At 43.7% G+C, this 21,794-nt stretch overlaps 1 protein-coding gene across 1 annotated transcript in view; it reads left to right on the top strand.

Annotated features, from left to right (window-relative positions):
* The window catches only part of LOC139322104 (immunoglobulin lambda-1 light chain-like), a 526,174-nt gene that overhangs the window by 452,154 nt on the left and 52,226 nt on the right, over window positions 1-21,794 (top strand). The gene's annotated exons all lie outside the window — the stretch shown is intronic.

The following is a 21,794-nucleotide window of genomic DNA, read 5'->3' as shown; positions in this document are numbered from 1 at the left end:
GAATCAAGGAGAGAAGCAACCTGGAATTGAGGAGAAACTTCCTAACATTGAGAAGAATTATCCAATGGAACGGCTTGCCTTTAGACATTGTGGGTGCTTAATCCTTGGAGGTTTTTAAGAAGAGCCTGAACAGTCCTTTGTCCAGAATGGTATAGGGTCTTCTGCTTGAACAGAAGGTTGGACTAGAAGATCTCCAAGGTCCCTTCCAGCTCCATTCTGAATTGAAAGGTCCTCTCCTCATCATATATAAGGACAGAATATATCTATGGAGATCCTAGGCCAAACCAGCTACTGTAACATGGCCGCCCTAAGTATATCAACGGTCTAGAGAGACGAACGAAAGAAGAGATAAAAAGAGGAACAGGAAACCATCTCTTTCCTGCAAGTGAAATTCTTTTTTATCAAAAACTACTAATGAGATGCAAGTTGAATTTGCATAAAGGGGTAAAGCCAGATCCCTGGAGGGAGTTTAAAGGGAACACGGCAGTCTCCCAATCTGAGTTTCCCAGAAAGCTCAGTTCTCCATCATGGCCTGGTCTCTGCTCTTGGCTTTCTTCTTCTTATGGTGCACAGGTAATTTAGGAAGAATTCTCACCCCTGAATTTACATCTGAGAACATTCATGGTTTGTAAAGGAACAGGCTCAAGCTGTGACTTTGGTTTGATCCTGATGTCAGAGCCACCCCCTTCCATGCCTTCCAACCCATCGAAACTTAGTGATGTCAGAGCAGCTCTTCAAAAGATACTCCAAGAGTGGATGAATCGGATGTCTCTCTTCATTCTCTTCCCTTTTTTTAATTTTATTTTCAGGAGCCAACTCACAGTATACCTTGACTCAGCCGGCAGCACAATTGTTTCCCCCGGGAGAAACAGTAAAGATCTCATGTAAGATGAGCCAAGACAGCCAAGTGGGCAGCTATATCATATCTTGGTACCAACAGAAGGCTGGAGAGAGCCCCAAATACCTTCTCTATAATGCTGGCAGCAATGGCCGGTTCACGGGGTCCAAGGACACTTCTGCCAATGCAGCCTATTTAACCATTGGAAACCTCCAGACTGAGGATGAGGGTGATTACTATTGTGGTGGTGGTTACGGCAGTGGCAGCAACTACAGGTATCCACAGTGATACACTCACTTGCAGAAGTGAGACAAAAACCTCCCCTTGTGCTTACTTGCGAACACTTCCTTCTTCCCCTGAACGAATCATCAGCCTGGCCTGCGAAATAGTGACACAGTTAATAGATTCAGTTCTTCTCACAGCCTTGCTAAGCATAAAGACTTTCTGCTTCACCGTTGAATCGAATGAAAAATGAAGGGAGTGAATTCTCAACCTTCATCATGGTTGCAATAAAAAAACATTGCATTCAGTACATTTTTACTGGTTAAAATTTCAAAATATGCTATATGGTATTTCTCACAGGAAAATGAAAGGAGTCTGGTCTGGTATTGGCTTTTTATGGGAATGCAGTTCAACTCCCAAAAGGACACCAGTTCAGAAAACAAATCTGATGTAGAATTAAGTTGTTGGATTCAACATCAGGTCAGCCAGGATTTGACCAAATTGCCGTATATCAACCGAAGACACCCAGAGTTAAAATTGCTTAAATTATGCACTGGATCGTCTAAGCGTCTTTGTAAAACTGACAAGCTTCAGGAAACTTCTGCATAGAACAAGATAGGATTAGGAAGGTTTCTTTTTTTTTTTTTTTTGAAAAGTTTTTCAGTTTTATTTGCCTTGGTAGTACAGTGGTCTAAAGCACCCTGTTATTAAGACCAGCTGCCTGCAATTACTGCAGGTTCGAATCTCGCCAAGGCTCAAGGTTGACTCAGCCTTCCATCCTTTCTAAGGTAGGTAAATTGAGGACCCAGTTTATGGGGGCAATAAGCTGACTTTGTATAAATATACAAAAGGATGAAGGCTATTGCTTAGCGCATTGTAAGCCGCCCTGAGTCTCCGGAGAAGGGCGGCATATAAATCAAATTAAAAATTAAAAAAAATTAAATTAAAAAATTATTTTTTGTACACCTAATATAAAATGTACATTTTCTTATACATAATTAATCATACATATACATGTTTTCCTTAAAGAAAGCATTAAAATAAGGCATTTTAATTTACATTCGGAGTTGCTCTTCTATCCTTTCTTCCCTCATTTTGCAACAAAACTTTCTTCTTCTCCTCCCCTTCTCTTCCTTCCTCTATCTCCTCCTACTTTCTCCTTCCTCCTCTCCTACCTCATCCTACTTCCCCTTCCTTTCCCTCACTCCTCTCTTCTTTTCCCCTTTCTCACCTTTTCTCCTACTCCTGTCCCCTCCCCTTCCTTCCTCTCCTTTTCCCTTCCTTCCATTCCTCTCCCTCCCTCTCCTCTAGGATTAGGAAGGCTACAAGCCCCCACTACGATTAATGAAAGGACAACCCAACAAATATAATCTTGTACTAAATATCACAAATTGTAATCTTGCACCCAAAAACATTTGTGCGCAACTAATTGTGAACATATGACCATATGAAAGGAAATACATGGATTTAAGTTGTTGTTCAAAGAACACTTTTTGTATAAATATCTGTGCCAAATTTTATTTGGTGGGCTTGATTTGCACTTCAGTCCCGAGCATGTGACTCTCTATTTCTGCAGACATAATGAGCTGGAATCATCTTTCTCATCCCACAAGGGACACCCAAACAATTCCTGGAGATTTATTCTTGGAGGGTTAAATGCTTAAAGGATGTTACCAATGCAGTGGTGAGATTCAAAAATTTTTACTACCAGTTCTGTGGGCATGGCTTGGTGGGCTTGGCAGGAGAAGGTTACTGCAAAATCCCCATTTCCTCCCGATCAGCTGGGACTCGGGAGGCAGAGACTAGATGGGGGCAGGGCCAGTCAGAAGTGGTATTTACCGGTTCTCCAAACTACTCAAAATTTCCACTACCGGTTCTCCAGAACTGGTCAGAATCTGCTGAATGCCACCTCTGGACCAATGGTTTAGAAACAATTTTGTTTGAATTTTGCAAATCAGTTGTTCAAGGAATAAGCAGTGGTGTGGTGGCCTAGAAGTGGAGCTCTCGCCTCACAGTCAGGAGGCTGTGAGTTCAATCCTAGGTAGAGGCAGATATTTCTCTCTCTGGGCACATTGAGAATATATCTGCTGAACAACACTCCGCACTGGTGACAGTAAGGGCATCCGGCCATTAAAACTTTCTGCTAGTTCCATTCACTTGTCCAGATTCCACCCCACAAGGGATTACGGGGTTGTTCAAGGAATAGGATTGGAAGAAAGGCTGTTCCTTGATAGCAATAGATCCTGAGAAAGGTTCTCTCCTCATCATATATGAGGGCAGAAAGAGGTCCACAGAGATCTTGGACCAAACCAGCTACTGCAACATGGCCACCCTAAGTATCTCCAGGTCCCAAGAGAAAAGAATGAAGCCACTACTAAACCAATACCAGAACAACCAGCCCATTACTCTCTCATTAGACAGCAAGAAAATAAATAAGCATCGATTTCATGAAGGTTCCTCTCTGTTGGGACATATGAACCAACGAGAAGTCTGGAAAGGAGGAGGAGGAGCAAACCATGCAAATGGATTCTGGGGTAAAAGAGAGTTGATCTAAGAAGCCCCCAATAAAAGGCACTTGCATTAAAGCAGAAGCTGAATTTCCAGCAGCCCCAGAACTTCTCAAAATGTTGGGAGCATCTCTCATTGCCCTTCTGGGGATCTGGTGCACAGGTGAGTGAAGGATCACCTTATACAAGAACCTTCCCAAGTAATGACCCCAAGAACACAAACCTAGAGTTTTATTCTCTCCCCAGGATGCAATTCCCAGCCTACAGTGATTCAGGAATCCTCCATGTCACCTGCCCCAGGACAGACGGTCAAACTCTCCTGTTCCCTGAGCAGTGGACAAGTAACATCTTATGAACAATCCTGGTATCAACAGAAAGAAGGAGGTTCTCCCAGATTCCTTTATCATTACTACAGCAGTGCAACCGCAGGCACTGGAGACCTCAGCCGCTTCTCTGCCTCCAAGGAAAGCAGCCAAAATAAATGGTATTTGACCATCAGGGACATCCAGCCAGGAGACGAGGCTACTTATTACTGTGCTATATGGTATGGTGCTAGTAGTGCGTTCCACAGTGATACAAACCCAGGAGGAACTGAGACAAAAACCTCCAAGAGAAGAAAGAGCAACAGTGTTCAAGAGTCCTTTCAGTGATCTCAATTCTTCAAGCAACATCCCTTTTCTCTCAAGTTGAGACAGAAGATTCAATGAAGGTGGCCTCTTCTTTTTGAGTAGCAGATAGAAGCTGCCCTTGATGTTATGCTTGATTGAAAAAAAAATCTCTTTGAACCTTCCAGACTCCTTGCTAACTTGCAAAGCATCCCTGGCCTGCTCTCAAGTTGCCATAGGCAAGGGGGATGGGGAAATGGCAAAGCAGCACAGCAACCAAAAAACAAAAGCACATTCCAGACTTATCTCTCTCAAGGCTTTAGTTTCTTGAAAAGGAACTGCTGTTTTCTGATATATTAGACTTTTCTATCTCTCCTGAGAACTTGCTGGACAAAAAGGGGAGATGTAACAGCTTGGAGAATGTTAGCAGTTCTTGAGAAAAGATTTTGTTGAATTTTGCAAATTGCTTGTTCAACAAACAACATTGGGAGAAAGATTGCTGCCTGATTTCAATACATCTTGAGAAAGCTCCTCTCCCCTCCCTTACCTCCCCTCCCCTCCTCTCTCCTATTCTCTTCTCCCCTCCCCTCCTCTCATCTCCTCTCCTCCTCTCCTAACATCACTATGACAATCAGACAGCAGGAATCACTTCTTTTTAATTTCATCTAATTCTTCTATTCCTAAAAGTTGTTGGACAAATTGGAGAGGTAACCAACTTAGAGGATGTCACCAGAGCTTGAGGAAAGTTTTTATTGAGGTTTTAAAATCATCTGTTCAAGAGACAACACTATTTGTGATATTTGGTAGATCAGTAGATCTAGAACTAATAGTTTAGTAGAAAATTGGCTGGTATCTCTTTTCTATGACCAGCTGGAGGAGCTCCTACCATAACCAACTTTAGAGGAAATGAGACCAAAATGCACAAAGCAACACCAACTATGAAAACTCAGTTGGAGTTATTAATTTCAGCTCTACAAACTGCAACCATTTCCTTTCAATAACTGAAAAGAATGACTTTTCCTTCATTCTTATCGGATTTTCAACCATATTCTGGATTTGACTGGACATTATAAGTATGCAGAATTCCCTGACTCAATATTGGAAGTCTGTAGACCCTTTTAAAAGAGACTGCTGTTTTCTGATACATCTTTATTAGCCATTTTGCCTAATTCTTCCTTTATGTCTTACCCAAAAATGTCTAGACAAAGGGGAGAGGTAACAGTTTAGGGAACTGCATGACATCTAGCAGCTCCACCTTTGAAGACCAAGGCTTCCTAACATCACTCTTAGGACTGGACAGGGAGACTGGCAACAGTATTTGTCTAGTATTTGACCAGCTGTCAAGGCTCTGATGAATGACCTAATTAACTCATGAGCCTCGAGCTAAGTTTCAAAAGAAATCCAGTTATTTATTAGGAGCAACATATTGGCAGCTTCTCAAATGTAGTCAACTCTGCTGCACGTAATTTACAGCTCAACTATGACCCTGTTTCCCCCCCCCCTTTCTCAGGCTGTGTCATAGATCAATTCTCCAAGGAGGCACTTTCACGAGCTGTAGAAACCACAGCGAGAGCAGACAAGAAATGCTTGCATTTTGGCAATTTGTCCCACCCTCCACAGGACATAAATTCTACAAATACAATAGATGAAGCCACACCAAGGCTAAATATGGCTAACCCTGAATAAACTGAGTAGAGGGAGATCTTTTAGCCATTATCTTCTTCCTGGATGTTTTTAGACATCCCAAGGAAATGTTGAGGATAGTGAATGCCCCAATCTTGCTTCCATTCTGGATGAAGGAAACAGGTTCCATATTGGTCTACCTGAACAACCACCGCATTCTATCTCCATGGAGATAAGCTGATGCAAGGAAATAAATAAGCATCACCTGCATGACAGTTCCCCTATGTTGGGAGACATGAACCAATCAGAAATCAGGAAAGCAAGAGGAAGAGCACAGAATGCAAATGGTTCCTCGAAAAAAAGGGGTTGATCTAAGAAGCCCCCAATAAAAGGCACTTACATTGAAGCAGAGGCTGAATTTCCATCAGCCTGAGAACTTCTCAAAATGTTGGGAGCATCTCTCATTGTCCTTCTGGGGATCTGGTGCACAGGTGAGTGAAGGACCACCGAATACAAAAAACCTTCCCCTATTAATGAAATTAATGAATCAAGGAGAGATTCAGCCTAGAAATAAGGAGAAATTTTCTGACAATGAGAACAATCAACCCATGGAACAGAAGTTGCCTTCGGAAATTGTGGGAGCTTCATCACTGGAAGCTTTCAAGAAGAGACAGAACCGCCATCTGCCAGAAATGGTGTAGGGTCCCCTACTTGGGTGGGGAGTTGGACTAGATCACCTACAAGGTCCCTTCCAGCTTTGTTAATCAGTAATAATCTGTAACAATGAGTCCAAGAAACAAATCTAGAGCATTTTTCTTTCTCCAGGATCCAGTTCCCAGACTACAGTGATTCAGGAATCCTCCATGTCACCTGCCCCAGGACAGACGGTCAAACTCTCTTGTTCCCTGAGCAGTGGATCAGTAACATCTTATTACCAATCCTGGTATCAACAAAAAGAAGGAGGTTCTCCAACATTCCTTTATGGTTACTACAGCAGTGCAAGCGCAGGCACTGGAGACCTCAGCCGCTTCTCTGCCTCCAAGGAAAGCAGCCAAAATAAATGGTATTTGACCATCAGGGACATCCAGCCAGGAGACGAGGCTAATTATTACTGTGCTGTGTGGTATAGTGCTAGTAGTGTGTTCCACAGTGATACAAACCTATGAGGAACTGAGACAAAAACCTTTACTACAAGGAGGAGCAGCAGTCGCAGAGTCATAAGTCTGTGAGAAAAACCATAAAGGAAGTTCTAAAAGATGTTTTAAGGATCATGAACACAAAACAAAGTGTTCGAAGAGAAAACTCCAAGACTTCAAACTTCATTTGAACATTGTCCCAAAAGACGTCCACTTTGTTCCCCAAACCATTGGGTACTGCCTACATAGGAAGGAGAGAACATTGACTTTTAATGAAATAGTCAAGTATTTAGTCCTTTGAAAAGATGATTCAGTCTAGAAAGAGGAAAATTAGCTGACCTTGTCCTCTCTATGATCACCGGGAAGAGCTTTTGCACTGACAGATGCTTAAAAATCTTTTAAGAATTAACCCTGATCTAAGATTACTGGAATCCAGAAGGATCACCACTCTCCAGTGAAGCCCAAATTCTTAAATCAGAACACTGAAATTATGGACACTATTTTCCCAACCTGCAACCGAGTCCAATTGAGCCGATACACCCATCTATAAACATGATTACAAATGGATGGGCCTGAACAAGCTAAGCGGGGATCAGACATGGCCTAAGATGGAATAGGAAGGTCTTCAGAAGGCCTCTCTTCTGAGTAGCCCAGTGTCACACCATCTGTCAAGGTTCCAAGAAATACACGCAGTGATGGGATTCAGCCAGTTCACACCACTTTGGGAGAACCGGTTGTTAACTTTCTGAGCAGTTTGGCAAACTGGTTGTTGGAAGAAATTATTAGGGCAGAGAACCGGTGGTTAAATTACTTGAATCCCACCACTGAATAACACCCATAGCAAACAGAACTCCAGGGCAAGTCAATTCCTCAAAGAACAATATATTTGGATATATCATATTGACCCAGACTGTTGAAAACTGACTCTAAAAGTTGCCACGGAAAGGTGTTGTGACTCCGTTACCTGAGCCTGGGCTATCGACAGATGCAGACTCTGAGAGTGAGGGGGAGGAGTTGGCAAGGCCTCCCTCTCCAGGACCCTCCTCTCTGGCAATGCCTCCGGAGGACACCGAAGGCCAAACGATAGGCTCAGAGCCAAGCACGTCCCCGCAGCCACAGGTGGACAGCGACGAGGAAAATAAGTGCTGGCTGGACCCTCGCCAGAGGCGCAGGGAGAAGCGTGTGCAGCAGAGGGGAAGGCGTGCCAGAGATTAGCTGAGTCACTGGACCACACCCCACAGGCTATAAAAGGGAGTGTGGTGGCCATTCAGACTCTGTGACGGACAAAGCTAATCTTTGGCGAGGCACTTTGCACCTTCAGACACAACACCTATTTGCTGTGGATTTAATTACCAACTGGACTATTCAAACTGTGTGTATTTTTGTCTGTGTTATCGGAGTAAAAACTCTTGGCAGGCAGCCACTGAGTTGCTTCCAAGTTCCTTATCACTGACGTTGAGTGTTTGAAGAGTTTATTTAACCCTCGGCTGGCTGGCTGGGTGTGTGCGTGGTACGGGGACAGAACAGAAAGGGTTGCAACTTCTGCCTGTTGCAACCCTTTCCTTTCAAGAATGGAAGGTGTTCCTTGAGTTCTGTTTACTTTTTCTTCGCTATTTATTTCATTTTCAACTATGTTCTGAATCTGATTGGATATTATTAGTATGTAGAATTCCCTGATTCAACAGTGGAAGCTTCATAGATCCTTTAAAAGGGACGGCTATTTTCTGTCATTGTAGAATCTCCCGTTATTGGCTGTATCGTCTTCTTTTTCTACCTTCCCCCCCCCCCAAAAAAAAGAAAGGAGAAAGGAGAGATGTAACTGATTAAAGAATGTTAGCAGTTCTTGAGGAACGTTTTTGCAAATTGCTCATCCGAGAAACAGCATTGGGGAAAGGTCAGTGCCTGATATGGGTAGATCAATAGATCTAGATCACTAGAACAGAAGGAAATTAGCTGATGGCTCCTCTCTGTGACCATCTGGAGGAGCTCCTGCCCTGAACCTCACCTGAGAGGAACTGAAACCAAATTGTAAAAAAAAAAAAAAAATCCACATCAGCTAGTTTCTTGAAAAGGAACTGCTGTTTTCTGATATATTAGACTGTCTCTTTGTTAGCTGTTTTTTTTTTCTAATTTCTTTTCTATCTCTCCTGAGAACATACATCTGTATGTATGTATGTCTCTGTCTGTCTCTCTCTCTCTCCCTCCCTATCACTTTCTCTCTCACACACACACACACATCTCTACATGCAAACACACACTCCAATGTGGTGGAGAAAAAGCAATCCACAAAATCTACTTTGGTCAATTCTGATGGCATCTAAAGAAAACCGATTCCTTCCAGATCTGTGAGTCTCTGTGTAAGAGAGTTTCTTCTGATCAAGAGGCTGGAAGTGACTAGAGGCAGCTACCTGACACTTAAGTTTCCTAACATCACTCTTAGAACCGGACAGCAGGAATGTCAACAGCATTTTATCCCACGGTCCTTGGGGACAAATAGATGAAACAACAGATAGGATGAATAGAGTTGTCCCTGAATAAACTGAGGAGAGGGAGACCATTTGGCCATTGGCTACTTCCAGGATGTATTTTGAGATCCCAAGGAAGAGTTGAGAGGAGTGACTGGCCCAAACCACCCATCTTGCTTCCATGAAAACAGGATCCAAGCTAGTCCTCTCCTAGACCAATAACTAACCAAAATCCTCTACAAACTCTCAGGAGACACCTTGATGCAAGAAAATATGTAAGCATCACCTGCATGAAGGTGCCCCTCTACTAAGACACGTGAACCAATGAGAAGTCAGGAAACGAGGAGGAGGAGCAAACCATGCAAATAAGCTCGGGGGGAAAAAAGAGGGTTGATCGAAGAAGCACCCCAATAAAAGGTACTTGCGTTAACAGAGGGGCTCAATCACCAGAAGCCCAAGAAGGTCTCAACATGTTGGGACTATCTCTCATTGTCCTTTTGGGGATCTGGTGCACAGGTGAGTGAAGGACCATCCAATGCATGAACCTTCCCAATTAATGACCCCAAGAACACAAATTTAGACAATTATTCTCTTCCCAGGATCCAGTTCCCAGCCTACAGTGATTCAGGAATCCTCCATGTCACCTGCCCCAGGACAGACGGTCAAACTTTCTTGTTCCCTGAGCAGTGGACAAGTAACATCTTATGAACAATCCTGGTATCAACAAAAAGAAGGAGGTTCTCCAAAATTCCTATATCATTACGACAGCAGTGCAACCGCAGGCACTGGAGACCTCAGCCGCTTCTCTGCCTCCAAGGAAAGCAGCCAAAATAAATGGTATTTGACCATCAGGGACATCCAGCCAGGAGACGAGGCTAATTATTACTGTGGTATATGGTATGGTGCTAGTAATGCGTTCCACAGTGATACAAACCTATGAGGAACTGAGACAAAAACCTCCAAGAGAAGAAAGAGCAACAGCGTTCAAGAGTCCTTTCAGTGATCTCAATTCTTCAAGCCACATCCCTTTTCTCCCTTTATGCTTACTCCAGCAATACAACTGCCTGTTCTGGAGACCTCAGCCGCTTCTCTGCCTCCAGGGAAAACAACCAAAATAGATGGCATTTGACCATCAGCAATGTCCAACCAGAAGATGAGGCTGACTACCACTGTGCTGTGTGGGATATGTCTGAAAATATGTTCCACAGTGATAGAAACCCAAGAGGAACTGAGACAAAAAAATCTCACAATGCAAGAGGGAGCAGCTGTGTTCAAGGGTCCTTTTTAGTGATTTCAGTTCTTCAAGCAACACCCAAGGAAGGCGAGCTATTTCACGATCATATATGATGTAATCATCTTCTTCTTCTTTTAACAACCCTGAAATCCCTTGCAGGGTGGACTCTGGGCAACTGAATGGAGCTGAATGTCTACTTCCCAGTTGCCCTTCCTGTCGCCAATGCAGAGTTATATTCAGCAGACATATTCTCAATATGCCCAGAGAGAGAAATATTTGCCACTACCTAGGATCGAACTCACAGCCTCCTGATTGTGAGGTGAGAGCTCCACCTCTAGGCCACTGCACCACTACCATATATGACACAATGACTTCCACTAAATCATGGATAACCCCTCCTGAATGAGCACCAGGCTTCTGCTTTCTGATCTCTTCTGAGTTAATGAAATGAGATTCTGTTTCCTTGAAGACCCTTGCTCAAAATAGGATGACCTCACTCTGGACAATAACTGAACCCTGGAAATCTTTCCAAGTCCTGTTTACTTTTTATTCACTGTTTCCTGAATTTCAAACTTATTTTGGATCTGAGGACATGTCAACAATAGGGAGACGACCCACATTACACCTTGGTGATTTTGTGGACTCTTTGAAATGGGGCTGATGGTTTCAGATACATGGGAATCTCTTCTTTTTAATTTCAGCTAATTCTACTTTTCCTAAAAGTTGTTGGACAAATTGGAGAGGTAACCAACTTAGAGGATGTCACCAGTGCTTGAGGAAAGTTTTTATTGAGGTTTTAAAATCATCTGTTCAAGAGACAACACTATTTGTGATATTTGGTAGATCAGTAGATCTAGAACTAATAGTTTAGTAGAAAATTAGCTGGTATCTCTTTTCTATGACCAGCTGGAGGAGCTCCTACCATAACCAACTTTAGAGGAAATGAGACCAAAATGCACAAAGCAACAACAACTATTAAAACTCAGTTGGAGTTATTAATTTCAGCTCTACAAACTGCAACCATTTCCTTTCAATAACTGAAAAGAATGACTTTTCCTTCATTCTTATCTGATTTTCAACCATATTCTGGATTTGATTGGACATTATAAGTATGCAGAATGCCCTGACTCAAAATTGCAAGTCTGTAGACCCCTTTAAAAGAGACTGCTGTTTTCTGACACATCTTTGTTAGCCATTTCGCCTAATTCTTCCATTATGTCTTTCCTAAAAACGTCTAGACAAAGGGGAGAGATAACAGCTTAGGGACCTGCATGACATCTAGCAGCTCCACCTTTGAAGACTGAGGCTTCCTAACATCACTCTTAGGACTGGACAGGGAGACTGGCAACAGTATTTGTCTAGTATTTGACTAGCTGTCAGGGCTCTGATGAATGACCTAATTAACTCATGAGCCCCGAGCTAAATTTCAAAAAAAATCCAGTTATTTATTAGGAGCAACATATTGGCACCTTCCCAAATGTAGTCAACTCTGCTGCACGTAATTAACAGCTAACTATGACCCTGTTCCCCCCCCCCCCAGGCTGTGTCATAGATCAATTCTCCAATGAGGCACTTTCACGAGCTGTAGAAACCACAGCGAGAGCAGACTAGAAATGCTTTGCGAGTTGGCAATATGTCCCACCCTCCTCAGGACATAAATTCTACAAATACAGTAGCTGAAGCCACATCAAGGCTAAATATGGCTAACCCTGAATAAACTGAGTAGAGGGAGATCTTTTAGCCATTATCTTCTTCCTGGATGTTTTTAGACATCCCAAGGAAGTGTTGAGGATAGTGAATACCCCAACCTTGCTTCCATTCTGGGTGGAGGAAGGTGGTTCCATATTGGTCTACTCGTAGACCAATATCTGAACAACCACCGCATTCTATCTCCATGGAGACAAGCTGATGCAAGGAAATAAGTAAGCATCACCTGCATGAAAGTTCTCCTATGTTGGGAGACATGAACCAATCAGAAGTCAGGAAAGCAAGAGGAAGAGCACAGAATGCAAATGGCTCCTCGAAAAAAAGGGGTTGATCTAAGAAGCCCCCAATAAAAGGCACTTACATTGAAGCAGAGGCTGAATTTATATCAGCCTGAGAACTTCTCAAAATGTTGGGAGCATCTCTCATTCTCCTTCTGGGGATCTGGTGCACAGGTGAGTGAAGGACCACCCAGTACAAAAAACCTTCCCCTATTAATGAAATTAATGAATCAAGGAGAGATTCAGCCTAGAAATAAGGAGAAATTTTCTGACAATGAGAACAATCAACCCATGGAACAGAAGTTGCCTTCGGAAATTGTGGGAGCTTCATCACTGGAAGCTTTCAAGAAGAGACAGAACCGCCATCTGCCAGAAATGGTGTAGGGTCCCCTACTTGGGTGGGGAGTTGGACTAGATCACCTACAAGGTCCCTTCCAGCTTTGTTAATCAGTAATAATCTGTAACAATGAGTCCAAGAAACAAATCTAGAGCATTTTTCTTTCTCCAGGATCCAGTTCCCAGCCTACAGTGATTCAGGAATCCTCCATGTCACCTGCCCCAGGACAGACGGTCAAACTCTCTTGTTCCCTGAGCAGTGGATCAGTAACATCTTATCCCCAATCCTGGTATCAACAAAAAGAAGGAGGTTCTCCAAAATTCCTTTATGGTTACTACAGCAGTGCAAGCGCAGGCACTGGAGACCTCAGCCGCTTCTCTGCCTCCAAGGAAAGCAGCCAAAATAAATGGTATTTGACCATCAGGGACATCCAGCCAGGAGACGAGGCTAATTATTACTGTGCTGTGTGGTATGGTGCTAGTAGTGCGTTCCACAGTGATACAAACCTATGAGGAACTGAGACAAAAACCTTTACTACAAGGAGGAGCAGCAGTCGCAGAGTCATAAGCCTGTGAGAAAAACCATAAAGGAAGTTCTAAAAGATGTTTTAAGGATCATGAACACAAAAAAAAGTGTTCGAAGAGAAAACTCCAAGACTTCAAACTTCATTTGAACATTGTCCCAAAAGACGTCTACTTTGTTCCCCAAACCATTGGGTGCTGCCTACATAGGAATGAGAGAACATTGACTTTTAATGAAATAGTCAAATATTTAGTCCTCTGAAAAGATGATTCAGTCCAGAAAGCGGAAAATTAACTGATCTTCTCCTCTCTATGATCACCGGGAGGAGCTCTTGCACTGACAGATGCTTAAAAATCTTTTAACAATTAACCCTGATCTAAGATTACTGGAATCCAGAAGGATCACCACTCTCCAGTGAAGCCCAAATTCTTAAATCAGAACACTGAAATTATGGACACTATTTTCCCACCCTGCAACCGAGTCCAATTGAGCCGGTACACCCATCTATCAACATGATTACAAATGGATGGGCCTGAACAAGCGAAGCGGGGATCAGACATGGCCTAAGATGGAATAGGAAGGTCTTCAGAAGGCCTCTCTTCTGAGTAGCCCAGTGTCACACCATCTGTCAAGGTTCCAAGTAATACACGCAGTGGTGGGATTCAGCCAGTTCCCACCACTTCGGGAGAACCGGTTGTTAACTTTCTGAGCAGTTTGGCAAACTGGTTGTTGGAAGAAATTATTAGGGCAGAGAACCGGTGGTTAAATTACTTGAATCCCACCACTGAATAACACCCATAGCAAACAGAACTCCGGGGCAAGTCAATTCCTCAAAGAACAATTTATTTGGATATATCATATTGACCCAGACTGTTGAAAACTGACTCTAAAAGTTGCCGCGGTTCTGGAAAGGTGTTGTGACTCCGTTACCTGAGCCTGGGCTATCGACAGATGCAGACTCTGAGAGTGAGGGGGAGGAGTTGGCAAGGCCTCCCTCTCCAGGACCCTCCTCTCTGGCAATGCCTCCGGAGGACACCGAAGGCCAAACGATAGGCTCAGAGCCAAGCACGTCCCCGCAGCCACAGGTGGACAGCGACGAGGAAAATAAGTGCTGGCTGGACCCTCGCCAGAGGCGCAGGGAGAAGCGTGCGCAGCAGAGGGGAAGGCATGCCAGAGATTAGCTGAGTCACTGGACCACACCCCACAGGCTATAAAAGGGAGTGTGGTGGCCATTCGGACTCTGTGACGGACAAAGCTAATCTCTGGAGAGGCACTTTGCACCTTCGGACACAGCACCTATTTGCTGTGGATTTAATTACAAACTGGACTATTCAAACTGTGTGTATTTTTGTCTGTGTTATCGGAGTAAAAGCTCTTGGCAGGCAGACACGGAGTTGCTGCCAAGTTCCTTATCACTGACGTTGAGTGTTTGAAGAGTTTATTTAACCCTCGGCTGGCTGGCTGGGTGTGTGCGTGGTACGGAGACAGAACAGAAAGGGTTGCAACTTCTGCCTGTTGCAACCCTTTCCTTTCAAGAATGGAAGGTGTTCCTTGAGTTCTGTTTACTTTTTCTTCGCTATTTATTTCATTTTCAACTATGTTCTGGATCTGATTGGATATTATTAGTATGTAGAATTCCCTGATTCAACATTGGAAGCTTCATAGATCCTTTAAAAGGGACTGCTATTTTCTGCCATTGTAGAATCTCCTGTTATTGACTGTATCTTCTTCTTTTTCTACCTTCCCCCTCAAAAAAAAGAAAGGAGAAAGGAGAGATGTAACTGATTAAAGAACGTTTTTGCAAATTTCTCATCCGAGAAACAGCATTGGGGAAAGGTCAGTGCCTGATATGGGTAGATCAATAGATCTAGATCACTAGAACAGAAGGAAATTAGCTGATGGCTCCTCTCTGTGACCATCTGGAGGAGCTCCTGCCCTGAACCTCACCTGAGAGGAACTGAAACCAAATTACAAAAAAAAAAATAAAGCCACATCAGCTAGTTTCTTGAAAAGGAACTGCTGTTTTCTGATATATTAGACTCTCTCTTTGTTAGCTGTTTTTTTTTCTAATTTCTTTTCTATCTCTCCTGAGAACATACATCTCTATGTATGTATGTCTCTGTCTGTCTGTCTCTCTCTCCCTCCCTATCTCTTTCTCTCTCTCACACACACACACACATCTCTACATGCAAACACACACTCCAATGTGGTGGAGATAAAGCAATCCACAAAATCTACTTTGGTCAATTCTGATGGCATCTAAAGAAAACCGATTCCTTCCAGATCTGTGAGTCTCTGTGTAAGAGAGTTTCTTCTGATCAAGAGGCTGGAAGTGACAAGAGGCAGCTACCTGACACTTAAGTTTCCTAACATCACTCTTAGAACCGGACAGCAGGAATGTCAACAGCATTTTATCCCACGGTCCTTGGGGACAAATAGATGAAACAACAGATAGGATGAATAGAGTTGACCCTGAATAAACTGAGGAGAGGGAGACCATTTGGCCATTGGCTACTTCCAGGATGTATTTTGAGATCCCAAGGAAGAGTTGAGAGGAGTGACTGGCCCAAACCACCCATCTTGCTTCCATGAAAACAGGATCCAAGCTAGTCCTCTCCTAGACCAATAACTAACCAAAATCCTCTACAAACTCTCAGGAGACACCTTGATGCAAGAAAATATGTAAGCATCACCTGCATGAAGGTGCCCCTCTACTGAGACACGTGAACCAATGAGAAGTCAGGAAAGGAGGAGGAGGAGCAAACCATGCAAATAAGCCCTGGGGGAAATAAAGAGGGTTGATCGAAGAAGCCCCCCAATAAAAGGTACTTGCGTTAACAGAGGGGCTCAATCACCAGAAGCCCAAGTAAGTTTCAACATGTTGGAACTATCTCTCATTGTCCTTTTGGGGATCTGGTGCACAGGTGAGTGAAGGACCATCCAATGCAAGAACCTTCCCAATTAATGACCCCAAGAACACAAATTTAGACAATTATTCTCTTCCCAGGATGCAGTTCCCAGCCTACAGTGATTCAGGAATCCTCCATGTCACCTGCCCCAGGAAAGACGGTCAAACTCTCTTGTTCCCTGAGCAGTGGACAAGTAACATCTTATCACCAATCCTGGTTTCAACAAAAAGAAGGAGGTTCTCCAATATTCCTATATCGTTACTACAGCAGTGCAAGCGCAGGCGCTGGAGACCTCAGCCGCTTCTCTGCCTCCAAGGAAAGCAGCCAAAATAAATGGTATTTGACCATCAGGGACCTCCAGCCAGGAGACGAGGCTGATTATCACTGTGCTGTGTGGTATGGTGCTAGTAGTGCGTTCCACAGTGATACAAACCCAGGAGGAACTGAGACAAAAACCTCCAAGAGAAGAAAGAGCAACAGCGTTCAAGAGTCCTTTCAGTGATCTCAATTCTTCAAGCCACATCCCTTTTCTCCCTTTATGCTTACTCCAGCAGTCCAACTGCCAGTTCTGGAGACCTCAGCCGCTTCTCTGCCTCCAGGGAAAACAACCAAAATAGATGGCATTTGACCATCAGCAATGTCCAACCAGAAGATGAGGCTGACTACCACTGTGCTGTGTGGGATATGTCTGAAAATATGTTCCACAGTGATAGAAACCCAAGAGGAACTGAGACAAAAAAATCTCACAATGCAAGAGGGAGCAGCTGTGTTCAAGGGTCCTTTTTAGTGATTTCAGTTATTCAAGCAACACCTAAGGAAGGCGAGCTATTTCACGATCATATATGATGTAATCATCATCTTCTCCTCTTAACAACCCTGTAACCGCTTGCAGGGTGGACTCTGGGCAACTGAATGGAGCTGAATGTTTACTGGCCAGATGCCCTTCCTGTCGCCAATGCGGAGTTATATTCAGCAAACATATTCTCAATGTGCCCAGAGAGAGAAATATTTGACACTACCTAGGATCGAACTCACAGACTCCTGATTGTGAGGTGAGAGCTCCACCTCTAGGCCACTGCACCACTACCATATATGACACAATGACTTCCACTAAATCATGGATAACACCTCCTGAATGAGCACCAGGCTTCTGCTTTCTGATCTCTTCTGAGTTAATGAAATGAGATTCTGTTGCCTTGAAGACCCTTGCTCAAAATAGGATGACCTCACTCTGGACAATAACTGAACAAGTCCCTGGAAATCTTTCCAAGTCCTGTTTACATTTTGTTCACTGTTTCCTGAATTTCAAACTTATTTTGGATCTGAGGACATGTCAAAAATAGGAAGACGACCCACATTACACCTTGGTGATTTTGTGGACTCTTTGAAATGGGACTGATGGTTTCAGATACATGGGAATCTCTTCTTTTTAATTTCATCTAATTCTTCTATTCCTAAAAGTTGTTGGACAAATTGGAGAGGTAACCAACTTAGAGGATGTCACCAGTGCTTGAGGAAAGTTTTTCTTGAGGTTTTCAAATCATCTGTTCAAGAGACAACACTATTTGTGATATTTGGTAGATCAGTAGATCTAGAACTAATAGTTTAGTAGAAAATTAGCTGGTATCTCTTTTCTATGACCAGCTGGAGGAGCTCCTACCATAACCAACTTTAGAGGAAATGAGACCGAAATGCACAAAGCAACACCAACTATTAAAACTCAGTTGGAGTTATTAATTTCAGCTCTACATACTGCAACCATTTCCTTTCAATAAATGAAAAAAATGACTTTTCCTTCGTTCTTATCTGATTTTCAACCATATTCTGGATTTGATTGGACATTATAAGTATGCAGAATGCCCTGACTCAAAATTGGAAGTCTGTAGACCCCTTTAAAAGAGACTGCTGTTTTCTGACACATCTTTGTTAGCCATTTCGCCTAATTCTTCCATTATGTCTTTCCTAAAAATGTCTAGACAAAGGGGAGAGATAACAGCTTAGGGAACTGCATGACATCTAGCAGCTCCACCGTTGAAGACCAAGGCTTCCTAACATCACTCTTAGGACTGGACAGGGAGACTGGCAACAGTATTTGTCTAGTATTTGACTAGCTGTCAGGGCTCTGATGAATGCCCTAATTAACTCATGAGCCCCGAGCTAAATTTCAAAAAAAATCCAGTTATTTATTAGGAGCAACATATTGGCACCTTCCCAAATGTAGTCAACTCTGCTGCACGTAATTAACAGCTAACTATGATCCTGTTTCCACCCCCCAGGCTGTGTCATAGATCAATTCTCCAATGAGGCACTTTCACGAGCTGTAGAAACCACAGCGAGAGCAGACTAGAAATGCTTTGCGAGTTGGCAATTTGTCCCACCCTCCTCAGGACATAAATTCTACAAATACAGTAGCTGAAGCCACATCAAGGCTAAATATGGCTAACCCTGAATAAACTGAGTAGAGGGAGATCTTTTAGCCATTATCTTCTTCCTGGATGTTTTTAGACATCCCAAGGAAATGTTGAGGGTAGTGAATGCCCCAATCTTGCTTCCATTATGGGTGAAGGAAGGTGGTTCCATATTGGTCTACTTCGTAGACCAAAATCTGAACAACCACCACATTCTATCTCCATGGAGATAAGCTGATGCAAGGAAATAAATAAGCATCACCTGCATGAAAGTTATCCTATGCTGGGAGACATGAACCAATCAGAAGTCAGGAAAGCAAGAGGAATAATAATAATAATAATAATAATTTTATTTCTATACCGCCCTTCTCCCGAAGGACTCAGGGCGGTGTACAGCCTATTTAAAAACACAAAAAACACGACAACAATTAAAATTTAAAATCATTAAATAATTAGGCTCCAATTAAAATCCCAGAAATTTAAAATACCCCAATTTAAAACATTATATTAATAGCCCTGCCTGGCGGAACAACAGGGTCTTCAGAGCGCAGCGAAACACCCGGAGGTCGGAAATCTTTCGTATTTCGGGGGGCAATTCATTCCACAGGGCTGGAGCTCCCACAGAGAAGGCCCTCCCCCTGGGTGTCGCCAGCCGACATAACTTGGCTGATGGCACCCGGAGGAGACCCTCTCTGTGGGAGCGAACTGGTCGGTGGGAGGCTATTGGTGGCAGAAGTCGGTCTCGAAGGTACCCGGGTCCTATGCCATGGAGCGCTTTAAAGGTGGTAACCAACACCTTGAATCGCACCCGGAAGACCACTGGGAGCCAGTGCAGCTCGCGCAGGAGGGGTGTCACATGGGCACAACGGGTTGCACCCATAACCACCCGCGCGGCCGCATTCTGGACCAGTTGGAGCCTCCGAGTGCTCTTCAAGGGGAGCCCCATGTAGAGAGCATTACAATAGTCCAACCGGGAGGTGACAAGGGCGTGAGTGACCGTGCGCAAGGCGTCCCGATCCAGAAAGGGCTGCAACTGGCGAATCAGGCGAACCTGATAAAAGGCCCCCCTGGCCACGGCCGTCATATGCTCTTCTAAAGACAGCCGTGCATCCAGGAGGACACCCAGATTGCGAGCCCTCTCTGTGGGGGGCAAAGATTCACCCCCAATAGTCAGCGATGGCACCTGCTGACCATATCGGGGCGCCGGAAGCCACAGCCACTCGGTCTTGGAGGGGTTGAGTCTGAGCCTGTTCCTCCCCATCCAGGCCCGCACGGCCTCCAGGCAGCGGGACATCACATCAAGGGCATCGTTGGGGTGGTCTGGGGTGGAGATGTACAGCTGAGTATCGTCAGCGTACAGATGACACTTCACCCCGAAACCACGGATGATCTCACCCAGCGGCTTCACATAAATGTTGAACAGGAGAGGCGAGAGGACCGACCCTTGTGGCACAGAATGCAAATGGCTCCTCGAAAAAAAGGGGTTGATCTAAGAAGCCCCCAATAAAAGGCACTTACATTGAAGCAGAGGCTGAATTTATATCAGCCTGAGAACTTCTCAAAATGTTGGGAGCATCTCTCATTGTCCTTCTGGGGATCTGGTGCACAGGTGAGTGAAGGACTACCGAATACAAAAAAACTTTCCCCTATTAATGAAATTAATGAATCAAGGAGAGATTCAGCCTAGAAATAAGGAGAAATTTTCTGACAATGAGAACAATCAATCCATGGAACAGAAGTTGCCTTCAGAAATTGTGGGAGCTTCATCACTGGAAGCTTTCAAGAAGGGACTGAACTGCCATCTGCCAGAAATGGTGTAGAGTCCCCTACTTGGGCAGGGAGTTGGACTAGATGACCTACAAGGTCCCTTCCAGCTCTGTTAATCTGTAATAATCTGTAACAATGAGTCCAAGAAACAAATCTAGAGCATTTTTCTTTCTCCAGGATCCAGTTCCCAGCCTACAGTGATTCAGGAATCCTCCATGTCACCTGCCCCAGGACAGACGGTCAAACTCTCTTGTTCCCTGAGCAGTGGATCAGTAACATCTTATTACCAATCCTGGTATCAACAAAAAGAAGGAGGTTCTCCAAGATTCCTTTATGGTTACTACAGCAGTGCAAGCGCAGGCACTGGAGACCTCAGCCGCTTCTCTGCCTCCAAGGAAAGCAGCCAAAATAAATGGTATTTGACCATCAGGGACATCCAGCCAGGAGACGAGGCTAATTATTACTGTGGTATATGGTATGGTGCTAGTAATGCGTTCCACAGTGATACAAACCTATGAGGAACTGAGACAAAAACCTTTACTACAAGGAGGAGCAGCAGTCGCAGAGTCATAAGTCTGTGAGAAAAACCATAAAGGAAGTTCTAAAAGATGTTTTAAGGATCATGAACACAAAACAAAGTGTTCGAAGAGAAAACTCCAAGACTTCAAACATTTTGGGGAAAGGTCAATGCCTGATATGGGTAAATCAATAGATCTAGATCACTAGAACAGTGATCATCTCTGTGACCATCTGGAGGAGCTCCTGCCCTGAACCTCACCTGAGAGGAACTGAAACCAAATTGCAAAAAAAAAAAAAAAAAAAAGCCACATCAGCTATTTTTTTGAAAAGGAAAAGCTGTTTTCTGATATATTAGACTCTCTCTTTGTTAGCTGTTTTTTTTTTTCTAATTACTTTTCTATCTCTCCTGAGAACTTGCTGGATAAAAAGGGGAGATGTAACAGCTTGGAGAATGTTAGCAGTTCTTGAGGAAAGATTTTGTCAAATTTTGCAAATCACTCATTCAAGAAACAACATTGGGAGAAAGATTGCTGCCTGATTTCAATATGTCTTGAGAAAGCTCCTCTCCTCTCCTCTCCTCTCCCCTCCCCTCTCTCCTATTCTCCTCTCCCCTCCCCTCCTCTCCTCCTCTCCTAACATCACTTTGCGAATCAGACAGCAGGAATGTCAACAGCATTTTGTCCCACCGTCCTTGGGACAAATAGATGAAACAACAGA

The sequence above is a fragment of the Pituophis catenifer genome, unplaced genomic scaffold, assembly GCF_029215685.1.
Source record: "Pituophis catenifer annectens isolate HBS135680 unplaced genomic scaffold, rPitCat1.0.hap2 SCAF_10, whole genome shotgun sequence".
Taxonomy (NCBI): Eukaryota; Metazoa; Chordata; class Lepidosauria; order Squamata; family Colubridae; genus Pituophis; species Pituophis catenifer.
The sequence above is the reverse complement of the archived record's forward strand: the minus strand, read 5'-3'. Positions and strand labels throughout refer to the sequence as shown.